The sequence below is a fragment of the Pinus tabuliformis genome, chromosome 6, assembly GCF_031772625.1.
Source record: "Pinus tabuliformis cultivar Carrire ecotype Pingquan chromosome 6, CPIR1, whole genome shotgun sequence".
Taxonomy (NCBI): domain Eukaryota; kingdom Viridiplantae; phylum Streptophyta; class Pinopsida; order Pinales; family Pinaceae; genus Pinus; species Pinus tabuliformis.
This window is the reverse complement of record NC_142292.1, coordinates 1747030892-1747041695: the sequence shown is the minus strand read 5'-3', so window position 1 is coordinate 1747041695 and position 10804 is coordinate 1747030892. Positions and strand designations below refer to the sequence as shown.

Sequence of the window (10804 nt, the reverse complement as noted above, 5' to 3'; positions counted from 1 at the left end):
TCCTCTTTACTGGCTCAAGCTCCAGTAAATTATGATCCTGACACTTTTGCAGAAGCTTCAGGCCATCTAGATTTGGAAGCAACTATGAATGAAGAATATCATTCATTATTGGCAAATGATACATGGGATCTTGTTCCTCTACCAAAGGGACAAAAACTTGTTAGATGCAAATGGGTTTACAGAACCAAGTATGGACCAGATGGGAAATTTGATAAACATAAATCTCGTCTTGTTGCTAAAGGTTTTTCACAGGTTGAAGGCATTGACTACACTGAAACCTTCTCCCCTGTTGCCAAAATGAACTCTATCCACCTTGTTCTTTCCCTTGCTGCCTCGTTCAAACGGGAAGTCCATCAGATGGATGTTAAATCTACCTTCTTGCATGGGGACTTGCATGAAGAAATCTACATGGAACAACCCATTGGATTCATAAAAACAGACTCCAGCCTTGTATGTCGGCTTAAGAAATCCCTTTATGGTCTCAAGCAAGCTCCTCGAGCTTGGTATGCCAAAATGGATAGCTTTCTTTTAGAATCTGGCTTTTCTAGGTGTCATTCTGACAATACTGTCTACACCAAGAAAGTGGGCAAGTCTCTTATCATTCTTGTTCTTTATGTTGATGATCTTATCCTTACCGGTAGTGATCCCAACCTTATAAACCATGTGAAGTCCAGCCTTAAAAAGAAATTTGAAATGACAGACTTAGGACACTTACATTATTTTCTCGGTCTTCAAGTCTTGGAATCCAAGGAGGGTATTTCCCTTTCCCAGTCCAAGTATGCCTGTGATATTCTACGCCATTTTCACATGGAAGACTGTAAGCCAGCCCCTTCTCCCTTCCAGTCTGGAGTCAAACTTTCAGTCACTTGTACTTCTCCTAAAGTTGATGCTACCTTATACCGTCAACTTGTAGGAAAACTTCTGTATCTAACCCATACTCGTCCTGACCTTTCCTTTGTTGTTGGCCTTGTTGCCCGGTTTATGCAAAACCCACGTGAAATTCATTGGAAAGCAGCTAAAAGAATACTTCTTTATGTTCAAGGTACAGTTCAGTTTGGGATTCATTACAGTGCCGAAGCAGCTCCTCTATTGGTTGGTTTCACTGATTCCGATTGGGCTGGTGACCCTGATGATCGGAAGTCTACTGCCGGTTATGTGTTCACTCTTGGTTCAGGACCTATTACATGGGCTTGCAAGAAACAAGGTGCCATTTCTCTTTCATCAACAGAAGAAGAGTATTGTGGTGCCGTAGAAGCTAGTAAGGAAGCCTTGTGGCTTCGTCAGATCCTGTCAGAGTTTGGCTTTCAGCAGCAACATCCGACTACACTTTGGTGTGATAATCAAAGTGCCATTCAGCTATGCAAAGATCCAGTCCAACATCAGCGCAGCAAACACATTGAACTGCACATGCACTTCATCAGAAAGCTCATTCATGACCATGTTCTTGAAGTGCAATATTGTTCAACAGATGATCAAGTTGCAGACATCTTTACAAAGGCTCTCACAGAGGTGAAGTTCACTAAACTTCGATTTATGGTTGGAGTTCAGGAAGTTGTCACTAAGGGGGGATAGGGTCTAGTGCCTCCTTCCTTCTCCTATTGTGTCATATTTGTAAATCCTTCAATCCTACCCCAAGTTGTTCTGAAGGGGGGATGTTAGGATATTCCGACACATAGGAAACAGTTAAGTACAACTTGGTCTAGTATAGAGTTAGGTAAAGTGTGTTTCTTTACCTTGTACATTTTGTAACTTACAATTTGACGGTCACGATATGTAGTGATCCGACAGTTCATTCTCTCCTCGGTATTACCGATACTTGATCCGTGGCTTGACACCCGATTGGTCCATGATTTCTATTTAAAGCGCATGGAGGGTCATTTGTAGGGTAATCCGTGCATGAGAGAAACATATGTAAATTTTCATTCTTTTATTAATAAATTGCCTGAAATGGCTGCGTTGGCTCAGGCTGTGGACTGTTTCCCTCTTTGAGGGTTTTAACCACGTCAAAAATACTGGTGTATTGATCTGCGATCTGGTTTGAGCAGTGTCCTTTGGTGTTCTGTCTGAGGAACTTACCCTATAATTCCTCAGACAGGGTAAGTTCCTCAGACAGAACACCAAAGGACATCGCTCACAACCAGATCGCAGATAAATACACCAATATTTTTGACGTGGTTAAAACCCTCAAAGAGGGAAACAGTCCACGGCCTGAGCCAACGCGGCCACTTCAGGCAATTTATTAATAAAAGAATGAAAATTTACATATGTTTCTCTCATGCACGGATTACCCTACAAATGACCCTCCGTGCGCTTTAAATAGAAATCATGGACCAATCGGGTGTCAAGCCACGGATCAAGTGTCAGTAATACCGAGGAGAGAATGAACCGTTGGATCACTACATATCATGACCGTCAGATTGTAAGTTACAAAATGTACAAGGTAAAGAAACACACTTTACCTAACTCTATACTAGACCAAGTTGTACTTAACTATTTCCTATGTGTCAGAATATCCTAACATCCCCCCTTAAGAACAAATTGGGATAGGATTGAAGGATTTACAAATATGACACAATAGGAGAAGGAAGGAGGCACTAGAGCCTATTTTATCATTAAATAATTTCATCACCTACAGGTTCACTCACAAACCCTTCTTAATCACTAGGTTCATATTTTCATTACTGAGTGTATATTTTCATAGTAACTAATTTACTTAAAAATAAAAACATATCCATCATGCTAATCAGAAGATAAATCCTATGGCTAAATAGCTAGGATTTCCAGATTATACTTATCTGTCTCGCTTATATTCCAGTTGAACTAGATTTTAATTCTATGTTTATCTTGCCTCCCAACCTTGAGACCCACATTGTATCTCTTAAGTCTCCCCTCGAGCTACCCCTCACAAGGTCTTCTCCTTAATAAATTCTATCTTGAGAGGTAGTAGCTATGTGGTCTTAACCAAACTTAGCTACTTTGGCACTGTCTGTCCTTCTAGCACAGTTAACCTATTCCTCTTTTTTCTTCCCTAGATATCAGATGCCTCCATCCTATTGATCCCTTGGAATAAACTCTTCAAGGAAGTAGATAGGGTTGGGTAACCACTCAGCCTAACTGTTTGAGAAATAAAACTATCACCCTTTAGACAATTCATTCTCATTTAAATTTAATCAAACAATTACTGCCATCATCCTGGCATTCCACTTTTCATGCATTTAAATCAAGATTAACTAATTATTTAAACTTAATCAGTATTCAATTTGTTTTAAATGCGGTAAATAAATATTTACATTTACGGGGGACATCACATCTCCCCCTTAAGATTGAACATCGTCCCAATGTTCCTTTATTGGAAATAATTTCGGAAAATCTCCCCCATAGTCTGTTCATCTTCCCAGGTAGCCTCCTCTGGCCCAAAATGTTGCCACTATACTTTAACCTTGGTGATAACTCATCTCTGCAGCATTACATCTCTCCGATCGAGCATACCCATTGGTTCAACCAGGAACTCGCCTTCTGATTAGACCTGTATGCTAGAATAAAACTTTAGTCAATTTCATGAAATCAAAACAAAAATCAGCTATACGATCTTGATGTACACATATATTTATATAAGATAGACCTATGAGAGTTCAAATCCTCTGACTCACCTGTATATCCTGCCAATTTATTATGTTTTTGGGGTCATATATATATTTCTTTAATACCGAAACATGAAAGACATTGTGCAAATGAATATGGATGGGTGAGGCGAGTTGATAATCCACTGGCCCAATTCAAGCTAAAATTTGAAAAGGACCGCAAAATCGAGGTGCCAATTTGGCGCATCCATTCCATTGTAGTGTACTTTTTTTGGCCCGCACATGAACATAAACATGATCTCCTACTTGGAATTCTCGAAAACTTTTTTTCTGATCAGTGTAATTCTTTTGTCGGTCTTGAGAAGCATTTAAATTAGTTCATACTTCTTTGACCATTTCTTCCATTTCTGCTAGCATATCAGGCCCTAGCATTAACTTATCTTCTGGGCCACCCCAATTCGAGGGAGTCCTACATTTACTCCCGTACAACACTTCAAAAGGGCTCATTTGTAAAAAAGTGTGATAGTTGTTGTTATATGAAAACTCTACTAGATGCAAATACTCTTACCACTTAGACAACTGTTGCATTATATAATCTTGAAACATATCCTTAACTACTTGGTTCACTCTTTCAGTCTGCCCATCCATTTGTGAGTGATAGGTAGTACTAAAATGTAATTGAGTGCCCAGTCCTTCAAACAAGGCTTTCCAGAAGGCTAATGTAAATTTTACATCACAGTTCGAGATTATAACTTTTGGTATGTCGTACAGCTTAAAAACAATTTGCATAAATATGTTAGTGATCTGTACTGCTTTATAGGTAGATTGTATAGGTACAAAGTGAGCAAATTTACTCAGCTTATCAACTACCACCATTGTTGAATCATTATGTTTTTTTGACTTGGGTAGCCCTGTTATAAAATCGATAGAAATAAGTTCCCATTTCCATTCTAGAATAGGTAATGGGTGTATCAACCCAGCTGGGTGACATTGTTCCATTTTTACTTGTTGGCATTCCAAACAACGTGTCAAATATTCAACCACCTCCTTCTTCATGCTGGGCCATAAATAGTCTTTTCTGAGTGCGGTAATTATTTTCTGATAACCGGGATGACAGGCATAAGGAACTTTATGATACTCATCTAAAATTAAAATCTTAATAACCTTTTGGTTAGGTACATACATCCTTCCTCTATAGATCAATATTCCATCCGAATTTACTTCATAACCCAGTTGTTATTCTTTATTCTTCAGAACTTTAGCTTGCTTCCATAAAAACTTATATATCGAATCCTGCATTGTTGCCTCCTTGATTTTCTCCTTGATTGTGTTTTTACTTCACTATATGATATTTCATACAAAGAGTTCACCTTCCTACTTAGAGCATCTGCGACATAGTTCTCTTTTCCTTTTAAGTGCTTAATTTCAAAGTCGAACCAGCTTAGGAAATCAAGCCAACGAGCTTGCCTAACATTTAAAGTGGGCTATTTAAAATAGTTAGTTAAACTATGATGGCGAGTCATTAACAAAAAATCTTACCAATCAGGTAATGTCGCCGCATTTTTAATGCATGGATAACTGTTGTCAGCTCCAAATCATAGGCTAAATATCTTTTGTCATGCTCCTTACACTTCCTAGAATTGTAAGAAATTACCTTACCTTCCTGCATTAATACGCCACCTATGCCTTCCTTGCTAGCATCCATACAAACTACATAATCTTTATTTGGATCAATGATGCTTAAAATAGCCGCGGTGGTGAGTAAATGTTTAAGCTAATAAAAAATATTTTGGCACTCTTTGCTCCACTTAAAATCCCTTCCTTTATTTTGCAGTGGAGTCATAGGATAGGCTACCACTATAAGCAAAAAGGACATTGGTGAGGGGCAAAAAATGTCACCATAAGCTCATTGGTGATGGTCAAAAGAGCCTTCGTCACCAAAAACTGAACGTCACCAAAAGTGGCATTGCCAAAAGTATAGGTGTTGTAGTGACATTCAAAGTCTGTCACCAATAATGATTTGCAATGACAGATAGTGACCGTCACCATTTCATATGAGCAATGGTGATGAACCATAGCCTTCGTCACCAAAAACTGAATGTCACCAAAGGTGGCGTCTCTAAATGTATAGGTGTTGTAGCGACATTCAAAGTTCGTCATCAATAATGATTTATAATGATAGATAGCAACCATAACCATTTCATATGAGCAATGGTGACGGACCATAGCCTCCGTCACAAAAAACTGAATGTCACCAAAGGTGGCATCACCAAAAGTATAGGTGTTATGGTGACATTAAAGGTCCGTCACGAATATTGATTATAATGACGGATAGTGACCGTCACCATTTCATATGAACAACAACGATTTATTGTGATGATCTTTCATGGCCATCACTATTGGTGCATATATATGGTGACTTTCATTGACCCTCACCAAAAGCTGCATTGCCATAAGTATAGGTGTTTTGGTGACATTTAAGGTCCGTCACGAATAATGACTATAATGACAGACATCGACCATCACCATTTCATATCATCAACAACGAGTTATGGTTACAGACCTTTGAGGTTTGTCACTATTGATGCATATACATGGTGGCATTCGTTGACCGTCACCATTTCATATTTTGGTGACGGTTGAAAAATTTCACCAAAGCTCATTAGTGATGGTCAAAAGCTCATTCCATATCAATCATGTCAGGGCACGATGGAATCGAACCACCAACCTCCTGCTTGTAAAGCAGGTGCTCTTCCATTGAGCTAGCACCCTTTAAAGAATTACACTTTTAAAATTAGACCTTGAAACTTCATAAATTGTAAATTCTACAACTTTCAATAAATTAAAGTCTTAACAATATTTTACTAAACAAGCAAAGCAACATCGAAGCTGCAGGTCCCTACCTAATGGTTATGGAAGTTACGAAAAGTGGGTGGAGGGAAAAATAATTATGTATAAGAGAATCAATATGTTCAGTTGAATACTCAATTAGAATTGAAAGTCTGAAGACATTTATAATTTATAAATGACTTATAACTAGAAAATGCACCAAATATTGCAAAGGAAATGTCACAAGTTGATAACATATGGAAGAAGAACATTGATGAAGACAGATGCAATATGTTATAGGTTGAGTGAAAGAAAAATATCAATGTTTTTGTTGTTTGGTGTTTAGATATCTGAATGATATCTAAACTTCTATGCAAATGTAACACGGATCTCCGGAAACCATGAACGACATATGATATATATCTATATATATATATATATATATATATATATATATATATATATATATATATATATATATATATATATATATATATATATATATATATATATATATATATATATATATATATACCCTTTACATAAACCAACATGAAATTTGGAATTTCACAAGTCCACACTCAAAACATGACAACAACCAACAAATAAAAGAAATTGACTTGGATAGAAAGCAATAGCTTCATCTTCATTCTTGATATGCTTCTGTTTACTTGAATTTGACTCATGACATTCTTTATCTGACAAGGAATCAAAATCATCACTAGTATTAAATTCATCAAACACGGACTTTGGATATCCCACTAACATCCGCAATTTTGTTGCCATGCCTGAAAACAATGGAATTTCTTGTTGATAGTAGAATAAGATGTGTGCCTTCTTCTTAAGAACACATTCCTTATAACCATTGTTACCTGACAAAAACCAAAGAGACAACACAATATCAGCATACACAAAATCCCCTACCGAAATATAATCATAACTTCGCAAATAAGTCTAAAAGATATTCTTAATTAATAAACTTTGTATTTGGAAATACCGTTTCTTTAGATTTTAAAAAGACTATGTTGTACAACACTTCTGTCTATTTATCCAAGCAATTATATCATAGCATATGTCACACAGTAGCAATCTACAGTACCTAAAGTAAAAAGACAAATTTGCTCAAGAAAAGAGATTTAGAAAAGAGATTTGAAAACTATAAATTTGTCATCAAAACTTTACTTAATTTAACAACAAAATAGTTGGAGTTTGAAAATCAAAATCATTCATAGGAAATGAATAGGACAATGGTCAAAGTCATTATTCATACAAATAAAGCTAGAGTCACTATTTCCATTGCAGATAACTGAAATTCAGGTAGTGGTCTAACAATTAGAGCTTATTTTCTGGGAAGACTCGTCAATACCATCATTTTTTTCCACGGTCTGTTGTGTCTCTAGATCCAGATCAGATAGCTTGCCATTCTCAAGTTCTACCTTTTAAGTACTGATTTCTGGCTCACCCTTTAAAACACAATTCTACCACCCCATTTTATTTTGTTTTGTCAAGAGAATTGACAGGACCTTCCCATCCTCTGTTTTGCATAATCTATAACCATCCATCAATGATATAAAGAATAACAAATACACAACAAAGGCCAAAGATGTTCTTGTTGTATACCTATGTTCTAGGACTCATCTAACCTTACTGGTGCAATGAACTCACCCTGAAAAAATAACATCCATGTGAAATTTAGATTTTCTTTTTAAAATCAAGCTCCAAGTAAACCAATCAAAATATGAACATCCTTTTAATCAATAAAATCTCCGACTTAAAATAAAAGTGGCCTAGAATTGAATGTTATATCAACCATGTCAAGTAACTAACATTGGGTGAGAAATAAAATCCATGCATATTGGATTAGTGAAATAATTGATCTGGTAAAGCTAAAAAACAGATGACTTAGAGCTAAGAAATGAAAATAAATGACTTAGAACTAAGACATGAGGTTTCCCTTTCAACCCTGTCGTTAAATAACTCTTCTTTATGTCACTTACCATTAAATTTTTTTGATACCAAGTGGAAGTGGTATTGTAACATTAACCTTTGATAGTCTATTTCCACAACTACTTCTCAAGATCTGCTCCATTACCAGCATTTGGGGCTAGATAAGATACATGCAAAAACCATCAACATGAAAATCAAATCTACATCCTTGTAAAAAATGGGAGGAAAAAAAATATCCACAAATTGAAACAGATTGTAGGATACCTCATTCCTGCAACATGATTATCTTGTCATGAACAATAAAAAAATAAATCAGGAGAAATTTAATTTTTTCCACATTTTAACAATGAAATCTTTTGCATATTCTATGAACAATTGATGAAAAAAGTCAGCTAAAGCTTGTTAGCATCAGGATTATAGTAAAACATAAAGGAACCGCTCCAACACATATATAATCCTAAACATAAGTATCTATACATATAAGTATTTATTGAGGACACTGTATTTTGTGAAAATATGGAAGCCAATTCTTTGAAATAACACAATTTATGGTACCACTGCCTTATGAAGTCCATTTATTCGAGTATTTAAGAAGTCCATTCAGGAATTTATTCAAATTTCAAAGTTCAAACAATTAACATGTAGCCTAAAAAAACTCAGATTTGAAAAGGAGATAACCCAAAGATGTAGAGTATATATCTCACATTTATATATCCTAATTTCCAGACATTGAAATGACAATTTTTAGCATACTATCGTAAATTCAGCCCAAAATTCTAGAAAAAGATATTGATGGTTATTTTGCTAATATAGAAGTTTAATACATGCATTTATTTAAACATTTAGCTTGTAATGTCAAACATATCTAAGGATGCACACAATACATTGCATCTTTAGCACTGGTGTGTGAACTTTAGACAATGAAGTCCAACATTAATAGTTTGCCTACAATATGCACTAGCAAAATAGGTGAACAATAGTATTGTAGGTATGTGTTATGAATATATGTATTATAGGCTAATAAGAGTATGGTTGGAACATTCATGTCCAACCCTTCCAATTTTGTCTATAATTTTCACTAGTCTAATAGGTGAACAATAGAACTGTAGGTGTGCATTTTGTATCACTTACCTAAATCCAAACCTTCAGCATAGAAATTTCAAAGAATATGTCCAGAACTAGTAGGTAATTTGCAAAATGAAAGAGTTGGCTTGATTGTTTCTGGAGAAGACTAGATTCTTACATTGCTCAATGTAAATTCATGACACTTTTCCAAGCTTAGATGGAACAAAAAGGAACCAAGGTAGAAGGTTATTTAAAGAATCCTTACTTAGTTAGGGTAAAAGGTTAGCCCTTTTTTGTCAAAAAGCATAAATGTAAAAACCTTAAGAAATTCAATGAAGATTCTGTAGAAGTGTTGTTATCAAACCACTAATGTAAACAAAACTAAGAAATATTGTTTTGTAGAAGAGATATTCATGGTAAAATTAACAAGAAAGTGACCTTTTAGCATAGTTAATGCACTAGTGCTCATGTTGTAGTGTCCCAGGGCATGCTAGGCACTACAGGGAGTGTTCATGTACATCTAGAGAAGAGGTGGTGAGACATCAAGCTGTAGTCAGGAGGACTACAAGCGATGAGGGGAAGATACTTGAGGTACCCAACCTCTTGGACTATACATTGCTACGAGAGCCTCGAAGGGAGAGTAGTAGGACTAGCGCATGTGGTTAGAGACGGATATGGATGAAGCATTAGTGAGTGTTATAGTGCAGAATTCCCGGGGCAACGCGAGGTTAGCAGGCTGCAATAGTGTGAGCCCTAGTTGCAGTCACAAAGGAGCCCTAGCTGGAGTCATGAATGGAGACCTAACAACAGTCTTGAAGGAGCTCTAGCCATGGTCGAAAAGGAAGCCCTAGCTACAGTAAAAGGCAGCCCTAACCATAGTCAAAAGGAGGCTTAGACACAACAAGAGAGAGGCCTAAGACGCAGTCTAGAGAGAGGCCTAAGATGCAGTCAAGAGAGGCATAAAGATGCAGTCAAGAGAGGCCAGATACGTAGCAAAAGAAAGGCTCTTATCCACAGCAAAGGAGGCCTTAATCTGTAGCAAGAGGGAGGCCCTTATCAGCCATCAAGAAAAAGCATATAACCACAGTCAAGGAGGTCTAAATAAGCACTGAGAGAGGCCCTAGACGTAGTCAAAGGGAGGCCCTACCCACTGCAAGAAGGATCCATAAGACAACAAGAAAGAAGCCCTAGAAACAATGTCGAAGTCTTATGTTTTTCTGTAGGTACGACGTGTGAAAGAGAGGTTGTATTGAGTATTGTTCTTGGGTGCTCTTGTAGGGAGAAGGGCCGAAGATTGAAGTTTAAGATCATAGCAAGAAGAGGCATTTGACGTGGGTTAAATAGGGTTGTTCTATAGCTATTCCAGGAAGACTGAAGGGTTG

General features: G+C 36.7%; 1 non-coding gene across 1 annotated transcript; it reads right to left on the bottom strand.

Annotated features, from left to right (window-relative positions):
• Nucleotides 1–6281: 6281 nt before the first annotated feature.
• On the bottom strand, nt 6282–6353 carry TRNAV-UAC (transfer RNA valine (anticodon UAC)). The gene has a single exon. It is a non-coding gene; the product is annotated as a tRNA-Val (tRNA).
• Between the last annotated feature and the right edge of the window lie 4451 nt (nt 6354–10804).